This window comes from Mustela erminea, chromosome 10 (genome assembly GCF_009829155.1).
Source record: "Mustela erminea isolate mMusErm1 chromosome 10, mMusErm1.Pri, whole genome shotgun sequence".
Lineage (NCBI taxonomy): Eukaryota > Metazoa > Chordata > Mammalia > Carnivora > Mustelidae > Mustela > Mustela erminea.
Genome location: NC_045623.1, coordinates 55971469 through 55991880, shown reverse-complemented (window position 1 = coordinate 55991880; position 20412 = coordinate 55971469).

The window sequence follows — 20412 nt, the reverse complement described above, 5'->3', positions numbered from 1 at the left end:
ATAGCTCAGGAGTTTTACTGGTCAGGGGTCAGCCTTTAACAAAAAAATTTGTTGAAGTGTAATTGACATGTAACATTATATATTCAGGTGTACAACATAATGATTCAATATTTGTATGTATTGCAAAATGATCACCATGTTGTCTAGTGAGCATGGAGAAGATCACCTTTTACATTCATTTCCTGGCGTGAGATTCCTGCACAGTGCAGGTGATCTACATTCTAGCTGTGTGTGTGTTGGGGGGGGGGGTGGAGGGGGTTGGTTAGGGATTTAATCCAAAAAATTCTTTTTTGCCTTCCATCTAGAGCCCCAGGAAGAGACAAATTTTCTTTCTACTTCCTCAACCAGGCTTCTAGTCCTTAAACTAAGGGGTCAACATCTTTAGAGTTCTCCTTTATACAAAGGTCTTGGCTCTAGTTACCTTCCGTTCACAGACCCCAAACCAAGTGGCTTGTCTCTACACCCACGTGAAATCTCCACCCTCACAGCATTAATGTCCTTGTCTAAGCTCTGTGTCTTTTAGGATAGCTGTGGGGCCAATGTACGGGCCTGCTATTCTGATATTTTTTTCCTTTCTGTTCGATAGCTGCAATTTATCTTTTTTTTTTTCTCTTCAAGTTTATTTAATGTATTCAATTATCCTGGTCTTTAAAAAATCTTAGTATCTGTGTGTTTGTAGCAAGAGGGAGTTGGGTCCACATTCACTCAGCCGGCCATGCTAGTGGAATACGACCTCCATCTGTGACTGTATCCACTTTGAGTACCGACTCTTTTTAATCATTTTCTCAGCCGCCCCCCCAACAATCTTTTCACCCTATTTTTATTTTTATTCATTTTTTCACATTATTTAAAGAAAAATTTAATTATACTAGCCTTTCTCTCTCCTTACCCTCCCCCCCTTTCCTCTCTCTCTTCCTCTCTTTCTTTGCTGTAACATTAAAATTTGTGTTGAGTCCAAGAAAGATGTCTTACTGAGTGTCTCGCAGTCTGGGTTTGTCTAGTGGTTTACTCACTTGGTGCGGTTCAGGTTAACCATTTTTGGCATGAACAGTCCTACTTGGGTGACGTGTACTTCCTGTTACGTCACAGCAGGAATGTCTGTTTGTCCCTTTACTGATTGAGACCACCTGAAAGGGGAATACCTACCAGCTTTCCCATTTTGTCTTTCTAACTTTGAGACTATGTGAAAAACCTGCTTCCCCACAACTTTCACCCCAATATTAAAAATTGATTCTAAACTTTTGAGCTGGTTATGGATTAATATGCAGTTGTAGGAAATATGCAGAGAGATCCTGTGTACCCGTCACTCCATTTTTCCCAAGAGTAACATTTTGAAAAACCGTGATACAATTGCAGAACTAGGCCATTGACATCAACAGAATCTATAGATCTTTTTTTAAAAAAAATATTTTATCTATTTATTTGACAGAATGAGAGATCCCAAGTAGGCTGAGAGACAGGCAGAGAGAGAGGGGAAGCAGGCTCCCCACTGAGCAGAGAGCCCAACATGGGGCTCCATCCTAGGACCCTGAGATCATGACCTGAGCCGAAGGCAGAGACTCAATGCACTGAGCCACCCAGGTGCCCCAGAATCTATAGATCTTACTCAGATTTCCCCTGTGTTGCACTCCTTTGAATGTGTGTGTTTAGTTCCGTGCAGTTTATTTTTTCTATGCAAATACAGTTTATTAATATTTTTTAAAATTTTAAAAGATTTTATTTATTTATTTGACAGAGACAGAGACGAGAGAAGGAATACAAGCAGGGGGAGTGGGAGAGGGAGAAGCAGGCTTCCCGCTGAGTAGGGAGCCTGATGCGGGGCTCAATCCTAGGATCCTGGGATCAGGACCTGAGCTGAAGGCAGATGTTTGATGACTGAGCCACCCAGGTGACCAAAGTTTATCAATATTATTTATTCATTTACCCAACAAATAATTATACCTTCAGTTTCAAAGCTAATGTGCTATAAGCCATGGGAATCTCAAAGAACGTGGTCCTTGCCCTTAGGAACTTGGAATTCAGTATCTTCTTATTTTTAAAAAAAATTATTATTATTATTTTTATTAACATATAATGTATCATTTGCCTCAGGGGTACAGGTCTGTGAATCATCAGTCTTACACAATTCACGGCACTCGCAACAGCACATACCCTCCCCAATGTCCATAACCCAGCCATCCTATCCAACCGCACCCACTACCCCAGCAACCCTCAGTTTGTTTCCTGAGATTAAGAATCTCTTATGGTTTGTCTTCCTCCTGATCCCATCTTATTTCATTTAGTTCCCTGCAGATTTATCTCATGGGTAGGTTCCTATAAAACCACAGTCAGGGTGCAGAACTTTCCTGTCACCACAAGGATCCCTTATGCTGTCCCCTTTAGAACTACCACTGCCTCCCTCTCACTCCCTGGCCCCATTTCTAACCCCTAACCACCACTAATCTGTTCTCCACCTCTATAGTTTTGTCATTTCAAAAATGATAATAAAAAATACATGGAATCATAGATAATATGGCCTTAAAGATTGTTTCTCTTCTCATGCAGTGTAATTTTCCAGAGATTCATCCAAGTTGTGTGTTATCAGTCATTGTTCCTTTTTATTGCTGTGCAGTATTCCCTTCATCCGTGGAAGGACATTTGCATTTTTCCAGTTTGGGGCTGTTATGACTAAGGTTGCTCTGCACATTTGTGTATGGGTTTCGTGTGAATGTGAGTTTTCATTTGTCTGGGATAAATGCCCAATGGTGTGATGGTTGAGTCCTATGATAATGGCATGTGTAGTTGGATAAGAAATTGCCAAACTATTTTCCAGAGTGGGTGTACCATTTTACATTCCTACCAGCAATGTATGAATGATTCAGTTTTCTGTGTTACGTCAGAGTTTGTCTGCCGCTTTACTGTTTCTGTTTGTTCTTCTTCCTTTATTTCTCTTTTCTTGCCTACCTCTGAGTTACTTGAATGTTTTATAGGATTCTATTTTTGATTCATTTATAGTGTTTTAGAGTGTATCTCTTTGTAGAATTTTCTCAGTGGTTGTGTTGGTTCTTGCGTATATATTTATATCTCTTTATATTTGCTTCATTGTATATGCTGTTGTTTTGAATATATGACACTATTTTTGTTTGTTTGTTTCAATCATTGGATATGAAATGATTTAGGCAACTGATACTGAGAAGGAATTTATGGTTGACAGTTCTTTTCTTTTAGCACTTGGAAAATGTGCCCTTCCTTCAGGCTTCAATGGTATCTGATGAGAAAATCATTGTCATTTGAATTGATGTCCCACTAAAGGCAATGAGCTCTTTCCCTCTCTCGGGTTGGTTTTATGATTTTTTTTCTTTAATCTTCAGTTTTTGGAAGTTTAGTAATGGTGTGTCTTAGCATGGATTTCTTTGGGTTTGTTTTCTTTGGGTTTGATTAGCTTCTTAAATCAATATGCTTTTGTCTTTCCACCAAATTTGGGAAGTTTTCTGGAATTTTTTTTTCAAATACCCTTTCAGCTCTATTGTCTTTCTCATTTCCTTCTGATTTTCCTTTTTTTCCCTAATTTTATTTATTTATTTATTTGTCGGTGTGGGGGGGCAGGCAGAGGGAGAAGCAAGCTCCCCGCTGAGCAAGGAACTTGATGTGGGACTTGATCCCAGGACCCTGGGATCATGACCTGAGCCCAAGGCAGAGCCTTGGCATCTGAATGGTGACTGAGCCACTCAGGAGTCTTTCCTTTTGGTTCTCTAATGATGTGAAGATTGGCTTTTTTCTTACTGTCCCACAGGACTCTGAGGTTCTATATATGTTTTTTTGTTTGTTTGTTTACTTTCTTTCTGTTCTTCAGATTTGATAAATTCTATTGTGCTTTTCTCAAGTTCACTGATTCTATCCTCTGTCACCTCTACTGTAACAGCCATTGAATGTTTTATTTTTTGTTCTGCAATTGCCATTGCTATTTTTTTTAAAGAACTTACACATCTTTGTTGAGATTTTCTTTTTTTTAAGATTTTATTTATTTATTTGACAGACAGAGATCACAAGTAGACAGAGAGGCAGGCAGAGAGAGAGGAGGAAGCAGGCTCCCCGCTGAGCAGAGACCCCCCCGATGCGGGGCTCGATTCCAGGACCCTGAGATCATGACCTGAGCCGAAGGAAGAGGCTTTAACCCACTGAACCACCCAGATGCCCCCGAGATTTTCTATATATTTTTTTCATTTATTTCCAGAGAATCTGAATTTGCTTGTTGAAGCCTTTTTATAAGGGATGGTTTAAAATTCTTACCAAATACCTATAATATCGGATTCATTTTAGCACTCGTGTCAGTTGATTGACTTTCCTCATTCACATTGTGATATAACCTGATACATCCTGTGATATATCCTGATATATCCTGGATGTGCCGGCTGGCATATTAGGCTCAAGTCTTGTTTGCATCTTGTGTTTTAGCAGACAGTCACTCTGTTTAGGTTTAGCACGGAGGTCCTGGATTGCATTTGTGGGCTGTGGTTTCAGTGACAATTTGATTTCCAGGGGCTTTGCTGGCTGTTTTATTAGTCTGTTTGGTTTGTCAGGTGCTTCTGGGCTCCCACTGAACCCTGCTGATCCCACCGGAGGGGGGTGGAAGGAGCCTCCCCAGGCCGTGCCTGCCAGTGCGTCTGAGTGCGGAAGGGATTTTTTTGGCCTGCAGGGATAAAAAGCTCTCCCTAGCCCAGAGCTTGTTGTGGTGGGATTCCCCCTGCCAGTGCTGTGAGGCCATCTGCTGTTGTTGGCTGGACCCCCAGTTAGATGCAGGGGAGGAATAAATCCGCCTACATTAACCACTGCCAAGTTGCAGTTGGGAGACTCTGGGCCTGGATAACCTTCAGTGGGATCAGGAGTTCCTAAGGCATCCCACTGCTCTGTTGTCCCTCTGATCTGGGGTGACTAACCAACCCACCTCCTCTTTTTAGTGTTTGGAGTCCTCCTTTGATTGCCTCCTGTGTTATTTCCAGTGTTTCTAGTTGTGCTAAGTGGAGAGAGGCTGGGAGAGGTGAGTGTCTACCATCTTGTGTGGACCACAAGTATATGTCTTTTAAGAATACCAGGTTGACTCATTAGCCATGTTATCCACTGATATAGTTGAAAATACTCATTTGACTGTGTTTTCCTGTAATGCATCTATGAGGGAGACATAGACCAAGCCTCCCCTTAAATTTGCTTAAGTTAAGTTAAATTCAAATTAGGTTAATTAATATTAACTGTACTTGGATAATTAAACATTAAGTCAGTGTTGTCAGTGGGATCTAAGACAAAAATCTATGTATGTGATATAGTCTCTATGAACGTATTTTCTCCAAGTTGTTTTATCGCCTTTGAAAAATATGAGTGCCTTTTTTCATTTGCTATCTCTGGGCAATACTAAAAAAAATACTTTATCAAATGGATACTTTAAACCGTAGAGAAAACAAATGACATTATTTGCACAAGCAACTTGGTGATATTTAGAATGGATTAAGGAAAAGATACCAGGATTCTGTCTTTGGCTGTCCTGGTTTACACCACAGTGCTGACTCATAGAATACTGGCATTTTCAGAACTGAAAGTGAATTTAGAGATAACCTATTTCAGCTGTATTGTTTTATAGTTAAGGAAACCCGATACCTTGCAAATAAGGGAACCTAAGTTCCTTCAGTTCCATAACAGCAGGGCTTATTTATTTTGAATTCGTAATATTTCCTAATTTTGTTCTGTTTTCTTTTTTTTTTTTAATTTATTATTTATTTGAGAGAGAGAGAGAGCGAGAGAGGGAACACAACCAGGGGAAATGGGAGGGGGAGAAGCAGGCTTCGTGCTGAGCAAGGAGCCTGACACGGGGCTGGATCCCAGAACTCTGGGATCAGGATCTGAGCCAAAGGCAGACGCTTAAGACTGAGCCACCCAGGCACCTCACCCCTGGTGTAGATACTTAATTGTGAAAAGGAGAAAAGTGAAATTATATACTGAAGCACGATTTCTCATTCCTTTTTCTAATGAGGAGAAAAAATATGAAATAAGTTGGGATGGCATCATGGTACTCTTTAAAAAAATAGGCATGTTTGAAAATCTGATAATCATATGGACCGAATATCCAGAAAATTGAACACAAACTCAAAAATTTGCATGTGGTATTGAGGGTTTGTGAACTCCTAGGTAAGACTGCTAGATACTGTGTTTTTTTGTCTTGTACCATCTGATATCTGTGGCTGGTCTTTGCTGGGGAGAAGACATAAGGATAATGCCTCATTTTACAGGCAGACTTAGCCTTCAGAGCTCATGGATCTGGTGGTTGTCCTGGGTACAGCGCACTGGTATGCTGGGGGAATTTGTTTTTCTGCAAGTTCTAGAGAGCCAGTAGGAGAGAAGGACACAACAGGACCAGCAGGTGTTAAAGCAGACTGTGGGAAATACAAACAGGCAACTGAGCCCACAGCACTTGCTTTCTCCTCCTACACACACATACACACACACCTCAAGATTCCTTGGAAAGATCCTTCATCTGTTCCCGTCTGCGTCACCCCTTACTGTGTGGAGAAACGTTGCCCTTTGGAGATAATCCTCCTTTGCTCTAGGAAGGCTGTTCTGGTAGTCATTTAAACCAAATTTCACCCACATGAGATGTTAGGGGTTCAAAGAAGAAAGCATTTTAGTGCCATTTGTTGTATTTACTGGGTACTGTTTGAGGGGGAGAAGAAAACCACATCCATGTGTTTCTTACAGAATGGATCAAAAAAATCTGAGAGCGTAGAATGATAAACAACTCTACATTCAACGAGTGAGTGAGGCTAGCATTTGCGAAATTGTTGAACTTAAATTAGTTTTAAGGAACCTGTTTTTGTGTCTACTTAAAGGAAGCTCCTATATAATTCTCTGTGACTTGTATGGGGCCCCGGAAGGGAAATAAGACTCGGACATGATTTGAAGTGCCCTGCTGTATACTAGAGTGAAAAACCTCAGTGCAGAAAGCCAGGAAGGTTGTACACAAAGAAATAATACAGTGACAGATTTATTTTTTAGTGCTTTTATGTATTTTAAAATATTGAAAGGACTTTTGTTTTCAGGGTTGCTCTTTAGTAATTGAATAATTGGGTGCTGGGACTCACAAGACCTAAAGGTGGTTTTTGTTGTACCACTAAGTGGGTAAGTGACATCCTCTGTGTCAGCCTTAAGGTATAAATTAAGATGCTGAAGCATGGTAATCTTTCCAGCATTATGATTTAATGAAATTTTAGTAGTTGTTATGTGACACATTAGGGGAATTTTTTGATAGATCCCTATAATTAAGGATTAGTCATAAGAAAGTTCTCCAGGGAACTAATTTTTAAGTTTGAAATTATTATAAGACCTTGATATGGTCAGAAATCTGCATTAATCAGGGAGGTCATGGTTGGGTTAGGACTCCCTATGTGGGTACAATACAACACAATTGGGGAATAAGCACTTTAGTGCTGATGGTGACCATGGCCGTGGTGATGACACCAATGTTTTTGGCACTAGATTTAATTGGTCTGGAGGTGCAATGATACTGTAGGTTGTTCATTCATCCTCCTTTTCCCCTTTTCTTTTTATTCTTCCTGTGCTATGCAGGTTGGAAGGCAAATCATTCACCTTTCAGTCTCCCTTAAAACTAAGAGTGGCCCAAAGATTAGATGGAGATTCCTGGGGAATGCTTTCCTTCTCTAACAAAAGGGAAAGCTTCTTAAAGAGAAGGTACTTATCCTCGGCCCTTATCCCTTCTTTCTCGTTAGAGCATGGATGCCCTGTTTTGAGGTGAGCACCATCTTTCAAGCGTGAGAAATAAAACCAGACACTTAGGATGATGAAGCAGAAAAATAGGTGTAGCTTGGATCCTTGATGATCTCTTAAAGTAAATCTATCAGCACTGTACTGCTTACCTCCAGCCTTATTATTCCATGAGAAAAAATAAAACCCCTGTTTCTTCCAGTATTTATTAGGTTTTCTGTTACTCTGAGCCAAACACATTCCCAACTGAATATGTAAGGTAATTATTAAGACTTTGCATTTTGCATTTTTGAAGGATAAAATTAGTGTTTATAGACTTTTGTAATTACTGATATTGGGCACAAAATTTAGGCTAGTTTGTACAAATATTCTCATTCTGAGGAAGCTTGGGTGTGAAAATTTTGGATAATTTGTAACATTTTTATTTTATTGTTCATAGCATGAAGAATAGCAGAAAACTGTCTCTGTCTTATATTGCTTAAAGAATATTTCAAATTTCATTCAATGGGTGAAATTTATATGAGGAAAACTATTTCTGTGAGTCACACCTCCCACTTTACTGTAATCTTTGGTAAGATGGGGATAGAGCTGAAGAATACCAATGAGCCTTGAAAAAATGTTTTCCTCATTTGATTTATAGACAAAAATGTATAGTGGATTGGGTTGCCCACTTTACTGTTTAGTCTAAGTTTGTTTCCAGCAGATTTCTTCTGACCTCACACTTTCATATGACTGAAATACTTTTAAAGAAGGACTTTAAAGATTAAAGAAGGATGGCTGTTTAGTGGTATGTGGATATAGAAGATGGGCAATAATTTTTTTGTGTGTGACATAGCATTTGCACACTCTCCATTTGGTTTAAAGGCAGGGAATTAATTTTTTGCATATAAGTCATATGAGAGAAAAAGAATTCAATTAGGATGTATTTGTGTTGATTTTTTCAGTTAGACATGCATCCATGTGAGAGTAACTGAAAATTTGACATGCACTACTGGAAGTAAGGGGGGTGGTTTGTGTGTGTGGTTGGTTGTTTTACATGCAGTATCTGGAAGGAGACTGCCTGAGTCTGGGGCCACTGCACAAGGGGGTTATCAAGGATTTAGGCTCCTTCTTGCTTTTGACTCCATTGTCATTGGTGCATGGTTCTCCTTTTCTTGGTGGAAAGACAGATAGTGAGCATCCAGGAATGGCAGCTGGACCGCGGGCGGGAAGAAGGGGCTGGACAAAAGGCAAGGCACAAACCAGCCATCAACTCTTTTTTATAAGGAAAGTGAAAGCTCCCAGGAAGATGCATCTGGTTACTTCTACCAATATCTTATTGACCAGAACTATGTCAATTGGTCTCCCTAACTACAGGGACGTCTAAGAAATAGAGGTTTTTTTGTTTTATTTTATTTTTTCATAAAAAAAGAAAAAAAATACAAACAAAAAACCCCCACAAAGACCAAAAAAGGAGGGTGATGTACACATTCCTGTACATATAAAACCATGCTCTATTTTGGGAGGTCACAGTTTGCTTCATGTATCAAGGTATGGAAATGGTTATATATGGATTGATTTAGAAAATAGTTACCAGTATAGACAAAAAAGAAAGAAAACACAATGAAAAAGAAGAAACACAAGTGCAAAGATTTTTCAGTGTCAAAAATCCACATTTGTATCTCAAAATAATGCAGTTTAAAAAGAAGAAAAAAAAATTCATGTAAATCCCTCCTTTTCCTCTCGTTAAACGAATATCATGTATTCAGTATAAAATCTTTATATGTTCCATGTGTTAAGAATAAAAGTACATTTAATCCTGTTTAAAAAAAATAAGGGAAAGTTGGTACTTCTCCAAACATCAGGATTCTGTTCTATTAAGAAAGAAGGGGAGAATAGATACTGGGTAGCCAACCATCACTGTCATTGTATGAAGCATATTTCCCAGCTTTAAAAATCCTATTTGTAGGGCACCTGGGTGGCTCAGAGGGTTAAGCCTCTGTCTTCAGCTCAGGTCATGATCTCAGGTCCTGGAATGGAGCCCCGTATCAGGCTCTTTGCTCAGCAGGGAGCCAGCTTCCCCCTCTTCCTCTGCCTGCCTCTCTGCCTACCTGTGATCTCTCTGTGTCAAATAAATAAATAAAAAATCTAAAAAAAAAAGTCCTATTTGTAGTGTTATATCATAAATGCATACTCTGGAGATCTCTTAAATTTTAACAGTTTAAAGACAGTTACTAATTATTATTACCTTAAATACCTCTTAAGTTACAGTCATTTAAAATTTTTGTTTCAGTTGCCACTTTGTGTCAAGATAGCTGACTGATACATAAAACTTAAAGTATATCTTGATGGTCATTGGTATTAAATTAATCATGGGCAAAAAGTCATCATATTTTTTTGTAATGAATAATGACATACACAAGTGTGAAATTCTAAGAAATCATGACAGTGACAGTATTACATATTAGTGCAGCCATTCATGAAATACTATGGTTTATTTTTTGTTTTAATTTACATTTACATATTTTGGCTATTTTTTTGTCCTAAAAATTTTAATGGCATGTATGAAAAATACCCAAGAGCAGATATTTATTTTAAAAAGAATAAAATTGGCTGAATTCCAGCATTTCTGCTTTGCTGTTCTCATTCAGGATATTGACAGAAATATCCTGTAATTGAAGGTTTATTCTCCAATTGATGTAGGCACTCTACTTAGAAGCTGTTTATCCACATCAAGAAGGATAATGGATCTTCTCTGTTAATTTTTTTCCATTAAAATAGGGTGAGGCAACTGTTCTCACCACACTTCAGAAGGATGGTACAAAGGTAAATGAAATAATGGATGTGAAGTGCATTTTTTTTTTTTTTTGCTCTGAAATGTGTTATATAAATTCTATAAATAGTATTATTAATGTGTAAATAAGATGATGGGTGAGCATTTCAAAAAGAGAGTATCCTCACTAGGGATTTTTACCATGATCCTCAATGTCAGTTTTTCCCAAAGGAGAGCAAGATAGCAAAACATTCTTGCATTCTTGCATCAAAATATCAAAGGTAGAGCTCAATGTGAGGGGGAAGAGAATGTATAGAAAGAATTTCAAAGAGAGGTGATTTGTTGAGTACTGCAATGTAGTAATAGATTTTACACAAATCTAAGAAGTCCTTTGGGTCTCTTAAGTGGTTAGGGAAATGGGAAAGCTCTGATTAAAATGTGAACTCTGATTAAAACTTAGAATTGGACTTCCAGTGGCTACATCTTGAAAATAATGAGGTTCTGCTCAACTCATAGAAATCTTCAAAATAAAAATCTTCCAAAGAGATTTTTGTAGTATCTTCAGTAAAGGTTTTTGTTATCCTCTTGGTCCCAGAAGGATATTCCTTGAAAGATAATTTGGGATAGGCAGCTGTTCCTTATTTCTAACATCACTGCCGTACCTTCTATTTGCTAGTCACCAGTAAAAGTGAATCACATTATATGGTATTAAGAGCCTTTGACTTTGATCCAGGGGGCAAGGTTCCTGTCTTAGGTTTGCCGCTAATTTATCCATGTGACTGAGAAAGTTATTTAGTTTCTTTGTGCAGAGCAACCTCCTTGAAGCCATCTATCTCTTTCTCCTCTTTGTGCGTTCTAGACTTAAGGGGCTTAGCTGACCAGTTGAGGTCATAGGGCAAAATCACATCTCTGAGGGCAGAGTCCTGCTCGTCCTTCAAGTCAGTCTTAGGTGATGGGTCATCAACCAGGAAACTAGCCATGAACACTGGAAGTGAGCACAAGGAGCTCTTGGGTGACTTGTTGAAGATAGTGCTTAGGTGTGAACTCATTGGTGGTTTATGCTAAGGAGATAGTAGCTAAGATGGAACTACATGGCCAGTTAAGGACAGTGTGTAAATCTGATTATCCAGATTTTTCTCTCTCTCTCCTCAAATCTTTGGGAAGTCTTGTTTAATAGTTTTAGCTGTCTTTTGAAAACAAAGAGGGTGGTCAAATTTCAGCAAGAGTTGTAGAGGGAAGACTTCCCTCCCTCTAGCCCAAACCAGTGTGGTAGTAGCAATAGGAGTAATCACTGGAGAGTAGGAAATTCTCGAGAGACATTTTGGAGATTATGGTGGGGACTGGGGAGCTGTGGCTGCCAAATACTGCTAGATGTCCAGCCGCCATTTTCAAAATGCAGACTCTTCCTCCACTGTACACCTTGAAAGCTTGGTGTTTACTTTGGTTGAAGAAGATGGCAGTTTCCCAGAAGGCTTGCAGCTTCCTCATCTGGAAAATGAGAGGATTGGACCAAGTCATAGTTTCACAGCCATTTATATTTTCTTCCTTCTGGATCCTTTATTTTGAAAGATTTTGTCCACCAAACTATATAATTATATCTTTTTAAAGTAACCAGAAGCATAGAAGGCAGCCAATTAGAGCTTCCAACTAAATGTGAGATAACTAGTGTTATCATTCTGAGAAGTTACAATTCAGCCAAAAGTGAACAAATCTGATATTCATGTTCATTCAAGAAAGCAACAAATGTTTGCAAATTTATCAGACTGCAGATTTACAGTTTGATATGTCATCTAAGAGCAGCAGTCCTCTGTTGCCTCCTTCTTCATCTCGGATTCCGACTTTCTAGAGGCATTTCTTTCAAAGAGTTTACTGTTCCTTCATGTTCACCTCCAAGTTGTGCAAACAAGATGTGTAGGCTGCTAACTCTTGCTTTTTAGTTTTCTTCTTTACCTGTTTCCTGCTATGGATTCTAACACATATGTACACACACACACACACACACACGCTCACTTACTTTGCTTCCTCAATTTAATTTTCAAAGTGCTAAGACTGGAATTATCCCTCACAGCTGAATCCTTTGGTATACTATGATTCCATTTCCTTGTAAGTATTTTTATTTCCTTCTTATGTCCTAGGTGCTTTAATTATTTTATTTTTCAGAGCTTTTAAAGCCCCTCTTCCTATTTCATCCACAAATGCTGCATCTCAACTGTAAATACTTTCTCAGTATATTTAGTTTCATCAGACAGTCTATACATTTCATCTTTTTACTAGCCACATGCATCCTCAAGCTGTGCATACATTTGCTCACTGTTGTCATTTTGGAATCATGCTTTCCCATGCAAACTAGGGTCACTGTGGGCTGAGGTAACAAGTAGCCCTCACATCTATAATCTTTCAAACGCCGCAGAAATCTATTTCCCTTTCATGTCACTCTACTGAACTGTTTCACGTGAGCTGGGAGGGTGACCCATTATTCAGGGGGGGTGGGGCGGGGTACTGCTCTGCTTCCTGAAGTCACTCACGGGCCCTGGTTAGAGGCAGTACTGTTTTCAGTAGATGAGTTCCAAAGTTGTCCACTGCTTTCAGTCAGAGCATGGAGGTGGTGCTGGGCATGGCTGACACCCCTCCCACCTACATATCTTTGTTGAGAACACAATCTTGTGTCCAAACCAAGCTGCAGGAGAGACCGAGATAATGTCTTTGCTGAGTGTCCAGAGAAAAGAAATGAGCTTTGGCGGGCAGCTAATTGTGTCTGCAGTACAATCATTCTGCAGATTTTTAAAATTTTTTAATTTTTTAATTTTTTTAAACCTCTTCCTATGTTGGATCCCTTGTTTCCTGATTTCTATAGCTTTTTGCCCTTTCTTGATTTAGTCTCTTGTTTTGATGGGTGGAGCATGTCCTCCAGTATCTTCCTAAGAAAGAGTGTGTTGAAGTTAAAAATTTTGAGATGTTTTATACCTGAGAATGTTTTTATTTTGTTTTACACCTGGTGGATAATTTTCCTGGATGTAGAATTCTTGTTGGACGTCATTAGCTCTCAGCATTTTAATGGCATGTTTCATTGTCTTGCTGTAGTGTTAGCTATTGAGAAGTCTGCTGCTATCCTGATCTTGATCGTTCAAATGTGCTTATTGCCCCCCAATCTGAAGCTTTTAGCAACATCTTATTACACTTGGAATTTTGAAATTTCAAGATGATGTGTTATGGTGTAGGTTATCTCTAATTAATTGTGTATAGGAACTCAATGGGTCTTTTCTTTCTGGACACTCGTCCTTCCGTTCTAGGAATTATTCTTCTATGATGAATTTTATCAGTTTTAAAGTCAATTTCTAATCAAACTGTTGGAACTGTGCCAAAATAAAAAGCTTTTGCACAGCAAAGAAAACCATCACCAAAACAAAAAGGCAACCTACTGAATGGGAGAAGATATTTGCAAATGAAATATCTGCTAAGGGGTTACTGTTCAAAACATATAAAGAACTTATGTAACTCAACATCAGACAACCCCCAAATAATCCAATTAAAAGTGGGGAGAGGACCTGAATAGACATTTTTCCAAATAAGACACACAGATGGCCAACAGACACTTGAAAAGACACTCAACACCACTAATCATCAGGGAAATATCAATTAAAATCACAATGAGTTATCACTTCATACTTCTCAGAATGGCTAAAATCAAAACCACAAGAAATAACAAGTGTTGTTCAGGATGTGGGGAAAAATGAACCCTGGTACACTGTTGGTGAGAATGTATATTGGCCCAACCACTATGGAAAGCAGTATGGGGGTCCCTCAAAAAATTAAAAATAGAATTACCATATGATCCAGTAATTCTATTACTGGGTATTTACCCAAAGAATATGAAAAAACACTAAATAAGAATTATATACGCACCCCTATGTTTACTGCAGCATTATTTACAATAGCCAAGATGTGGAAGCATCCCAAGTGTCCCTCCATAGATGAATGGATAAAGAAGATGTGGAATACATTTTTTACAATAGAATATTATTCAGCCATAAAAATGAACGAGGTCTTGCCATGTGCAAAAACATGGATGGATCTAGAGGGTATAATGCTAAGTGAAATAAGTCAGCCAGAGGAAGATGAATGTCATATGATTTCACTTATGGGGAATTTAAGAAACAAAACCAATGAACAAAGAAAAAAAAGACAAATAAAAAAACACACCCTTAAGTACAGAGAATAAATTGGTGGTTTACCGGAGAAGTGGTAGGTGGGGAGATGGGTGAAACAGGTGAATGGGAATAAGAGTACACTTATATTGCGCACTGAGTAATGTATAGCATTGTTGAAGCATTACATTGTATACCCAAATCTAATATAACACTCTGTGTTGATTGCACTTGAATAAAAATTTTTTATAAAAAGTCACTTTCCCATAATAATTTAACATTTCAAGCCAGGGTGCATATTAAATTCATATTATCTTATAATAGCCATTGGCTAGGGATAGTCATGACGTGGCTATGTAAAAAACATTCTGTTGACACTTGTGTATATGAATAAAAATATAGAGCCAGGATCAAAGAGTTTTGGATGAAATATTGTGAATTCTTTCACTTGGTTTTCTTGGTTTTTCTCTTTCTGGAACTTCAGTTATCATATTTCATCTAATCTAATATGCTTTCCATTGTAAGATATACCATTATTTTATGTATCACTAAGAAAAATATACTTACAATAAAATTATGAAAAATGTTTTATTATCTCTTAGAATATTGATTTTATTCTGATGGAAAGAATATGTTTAGATTTAATTAAAAGATATCATGTGTTTCTGTGAATGCACAAAAAAGAAAACCTACTAAAATAAATTGAATAAGTTATTTTGAGAACTTATTCATATTTAGAATTTATCTCTTCTGAATCCCTTTTTTAAAAGATTTATTTTTTTATTTTTTATTATTTTTTTTTTAAAGATTTTATTTATTTATTTGACAGACAGAGATCACAAGTAGGCAGAGAGGCAGGCAGAGAGAGAGAGAGGGAAGCAGGCTCCCTGCTGAGCAGAGAGCCGGATGTGGGGCTCGATCCCAGGACCCTGGGATCATGACCTGAGCCGAAGGCAGAGGCTTAACCCACTGAGCCACCCAGGTGCCCCTATTTTTTTATTTTAGAGGGAGAGAGGGAGAGGGAGAGAGAGTGAGCAGGAGTGCCGGAAGGAGCAGAGGGAGGGAATCTTCAAGTAGATTCCCCACTGATTGTGGATCTGAACATGGGCCTTGAACTCTTGATCCATGAGGTCATGACCCATGACATCATGACCTGAGCCAAAACAAAGAGCCACTGAACACTTAACCAACTGAGCCACCCATGTGCCCCATCTTCTGAATCCAGTAGTGCTGGCCCTGAAAAGATGCTTAGCGATCATGTCAAGTGAGCCTGCTTTGTGACTTCTGCTCCAGGAATGTTAAAAATCCTTCGTTCTCCGCTGCTTCTATCCCTTCCTCACAAGCATAGGATTTCTAGATGTTGGGAGTGTTCATTATCATTTCTTGGGTTTTCTTCCCACCAAACTAACACTCATTCTGCAAGTTTTCATGAATGTGCTGGTCGTGACAACCACTGCCTCACTGAGAACAATGGTAGGATACTATCAATTGTTAAGAGGCATCAGATTTCATCTATAAAACTGTGGAAAATGTACATGATAGTTATATGTTGAGCCATCTGGGTGAACCCTGTAAAAGTTTCTCATCTTTTTAAATCCAGTTTTCACATCGTGACATATTGTTTTACAATTTCTGTTAGTATCAATAAAGAGATATAGTCTCTGACTCTTCTACTGTGTCCCTATTTATAAAGTAAGGAAGAACTTAAATTTTCTCAAGACAGAATGGTAAGAATCCCTGGGGATCTTTTACCTTTAATAGTAGCACATGTGCCAGAAGACTCACCTGAACTTGGAGGTGGTCAAAACATAAGAAGTACCATGTTTATGTTCAGGCAATCTTTTGCAGGTGCATCAGCGAGCCATGCCTAAAAGCAGTGGAAAATATTTTCCCATTTGTCCTCCTGTATAGATTCCCATTCACAGTGTAAGTGCTATTCTATAACTGGATATATTTGGTCAAATTTGAGTGAAATGTATAGATTTCTAATATTTTTTTTAAGTATTTTATTTATTTATTTGACAGAGATCACAAGTAGGCAGAGAGGGAGGCAGAGAGAGAGAGAGAGAGAGAGGAGGAAGCAGGCTCCCCACTGAGTAGAGAGCGCGACATGGGGCTCTATCCCAAGACCCTGAGACCATGCCCTGAGCCGAAGGCAAAAGCTTTAACCGACTGAGCCACAGGCACCCCTGATTTCTAGTATTTTTATGAATGACTGCGTAGTATTCTATTAATAAATCTTTTCTCCAACGATGAATGTTAAATTGCTTCCATTTTAGTTTTTGCATTTAAACAATGCTTTAATAAACATCTTTACATAAATGTCTGTAATTCATTGAGTTAGGGAAAATAGACATTATAAAGATTTTCTGCCATCAAATTGCCTTTCATAAAGGTTATACCCAATTTTAACTTCTACCAACCATTCATCAGAATGATCATTTCCTCACATCCCTCTGATTCTGGGTTTTGTAGGGCTTTCATGGATGTGAGGAGGAAAATGATTTCTTTGTTGGTTTTGATTTGTTATCTTTGATTACTAGGGACCCTGAAGAACTTTATTATTTCTTTAAAAATTTATTTAATTAATTAATTTTTTTTTCCCTGAAGAACTTTATAATGTGCTGTGGTTTCCTGTGAGAGAGAAAGAGGCTGCCCAAGTAGGATGGCTATGAACAGGGAGGCTGGAGAAGCTTTTTGATGGATATTAGGAGAAGGTATTTATTGGGGAATGAGTAGTTACTGCCCTGGAGTCTTGGGAGGTCTTGTGAACTCTGTCTTAAACCCTTTCACTTCCCAGAGATCCTAGTCATTTCTTTCCCTAAGTGGCTGGATGCTTTGCAGGTAGCACAGTTTGGGTACTTTGATCATGGGGCCTTGGGAACTCAAACTGTATGATCCTATGTAGTCCTATAGACTGGGTGGCCTTGGGGCAATAAATAGGGGAACTATAAGTGTGGGCTTTGGGCTCTTAGTGGAGAGCAAAGGGAGGGTTCACCAAGCAGGTCCAAGAACACAAACGTTTGACAGCAAACAGCATACGGTAGAGTGAGGCAATGGTTGAGAACATTGTCCACATAGTAGAGAGAGAGGGGAGGATGTGTTTGCAAGGTGAGTGGAAGACAGGCTGTGAATTTTGAGTGGGTCTTAAATGGGAGTATAAGGAGCATGTTCTATCTATCTATTTATTTATATTTTTAATTTTTAATAAACATATAATGTATTATTTGCCCCAGGGGTACAGGTCTGTGAATCATCAGGCGTACACACTTCACAGCACTCACCATAGCACATACCCTCCCCAGTGTCCATAACCCAACCACCCTCTCTGTACCCCCCTTCCCCCAGCCACCCTCTGTTTGTTTTGTGAGATTAAGAGTCTCTTATGGTTTGTCTCCCTCCCGATCCTATCTTGTTTCATTTTTTCCTTCCCTACCCCCCAAACCTCCCACTTTGCCTCTCAAATTCCTCATATCAGAGAGATCATATGATAATTGTCTTTCTCTGATTGACTTCAGTCAGAGTCAATTGACTTATTTCGCTAAGCATGATACACTCTAGTTCCATCCATGTTGTCGCAAATGGCAAGATTTCGTTTCTTTTGATGGCTGCATAGTACCATTGTGTATATATACCACATCTTCTTTATCCATTCATCTGTTGATGGACATCTAGGTTCTTTCTATAGTTTGGCTATTGTGGACATTGCTGCTATAAACGTTCCCCTTCGGATCACTCTATGTGTATCTTTAGGGTAAATACCCAGTAGTGTGATTGCTGGAAAGGAGAATGTTCTTTACCTTAAGAGCAGTGGAAGACCTCTGACATTTTTGGGGTCCTGGTATGGTGAGACTTGCAAATGTCATATTTTAGGAAAGTGAATAAATAGCATTGAATGACATTGGAAATGTATGTAGGCAAAATACAAAAGGTTGTGTTTCTGGTTTCTATATGTGTCTTGTAAGCTAGAACCTCTTTAGTTGTGGCTGATTTATGTTTGGAGGGATACATAGCCAGGTGAAGGGTTCCAGTATTCTGTTGTTATTCTCTTTTCCCATAAAAGGAAGGAGGAGGTAGCTCATTTCTTGATAGGTCAGGCCTTTAGAATATGTACGGCTTATAACAGAAAGTAAAATTGTTTTTGCACATGTTGTGTGGTATGTGGGTAGATATTTGGCATATAAAAATGGAAAATGAATTCAGAAACTGCATCAAAGACACCCTATAGACTTGCCATAAGATTATCAACTTGGCCAAATGGCAGCAAATGTGTCATTTCAAATGGAAAATGCAGTCATTAAGCCATTTAGATGAGCAAGGTTGTATGTTTCGTATTTCATTTATATATGGACATATCATTCATACTTTAAATATTAGAGTAATGATACCTAAACACTGCCTTCATTTGGTTGCAAAATTATCTTAAGCATATAGTACAGGATATTTTTAAAAAGCCTTAACATTGATACCTTGGAGTTGGATGGTTTATGATAATTTCTTATTTTCATTGAAATTTAAACTGTATTTTCTGAAATAGCATTTATTATACTTTTAGGTAATTTGCCTCAGCTTGGTGGTCAATAACTGAATAAGTAATTTCATCTTAGGTATTACTCCCTGACAGTGATTTTCAGAGACAGTCATAAACCTCATCAATGATCATTTTTTTAGAGACAGAATAGCAACTGTCTTCTATTATGCCTTGCCCTTAGCTCATTTATGAATAGTTACCGCTGTGGATCATTTTGGTGCTCATAAAATGCAGTTAAATTTGTAGTTGAAGAATTCAATTTTTATTCTTCCAGTAACTGCCGCCAAGAGCTGCACTCTCTTTCGGCCTCAATAAGTCATAGTGACATTCCTAGGCCCAAAGAAGGATGCTTGTAGAAAGCAGGTGGGAGGTGAGAGAGATGCATATGTAACTTTCCTTTCAGATGCAGTTAGAGGCTCCTCCAAGGTGGAGTGTTTATAAATGACGGAGTAGTCCCATCCCCCTCTGTCTAGATTTTCTGCTCCAGCAAAGGCAATCTTATTATTTCAACCCTAGTACCTTTATAAAAACCTTATTTTTTCTTTTCTTTTCTTTTCTTTTCTTTTCTTTTCTTTTCTTTTCTTTTCTTTTCTTTTCTTTTCTTTTCTTTTCTTTTCCTTCCTTCCTTCCTTCCTTCCTTCCTTCCTTCCTTCCTTCCTTTCTTTCTTTTTTTAAAAATTCTACTTATTGGAGAGAGAGAGAGAGAGAGAGACAGCACAAGTAGAGGAGGGGAGAGGGTCAGAGGGAGAGGAACAAGTGGGCTTCCCACTGAGCAGGAAACCCGCCACAGGGGCTGGATCGCAGGATCCTGGGATCATGACCTGAACAAGAGGCAGATGCTTAATGACTGAGCCACCCAGGTGCCCCCTAAACCTTGTTTTTTGTCTCTGTGAGCAAAGGCAACTAGTGTTTATTGAGTACTCCCCATGGGTCAAACACCTTACTCAGTGCTTTAAAATGCTTTCATTTCATTTTTACTATACCCTTGTGATAGAGGCATTATTATAAAGCAGTAAGTCTTGGCCAAATTAAGTAATTGACTTAGTTTTGTATAACAAGAGGTGATTTTTGTTTTCTTTTCACCAGTCCGAAGTCTGTATTTTTCTAGGCCCTGCATAAGATTCACTATGCTAAAATTTTAAAAATAATTATTGAGAGTTTTATTATATTCCAGGTGCATAATGACCTCATTCAATCTTCTTAAAAAAGGAAAAAGAGAAGTAGGTACATTTTATTTT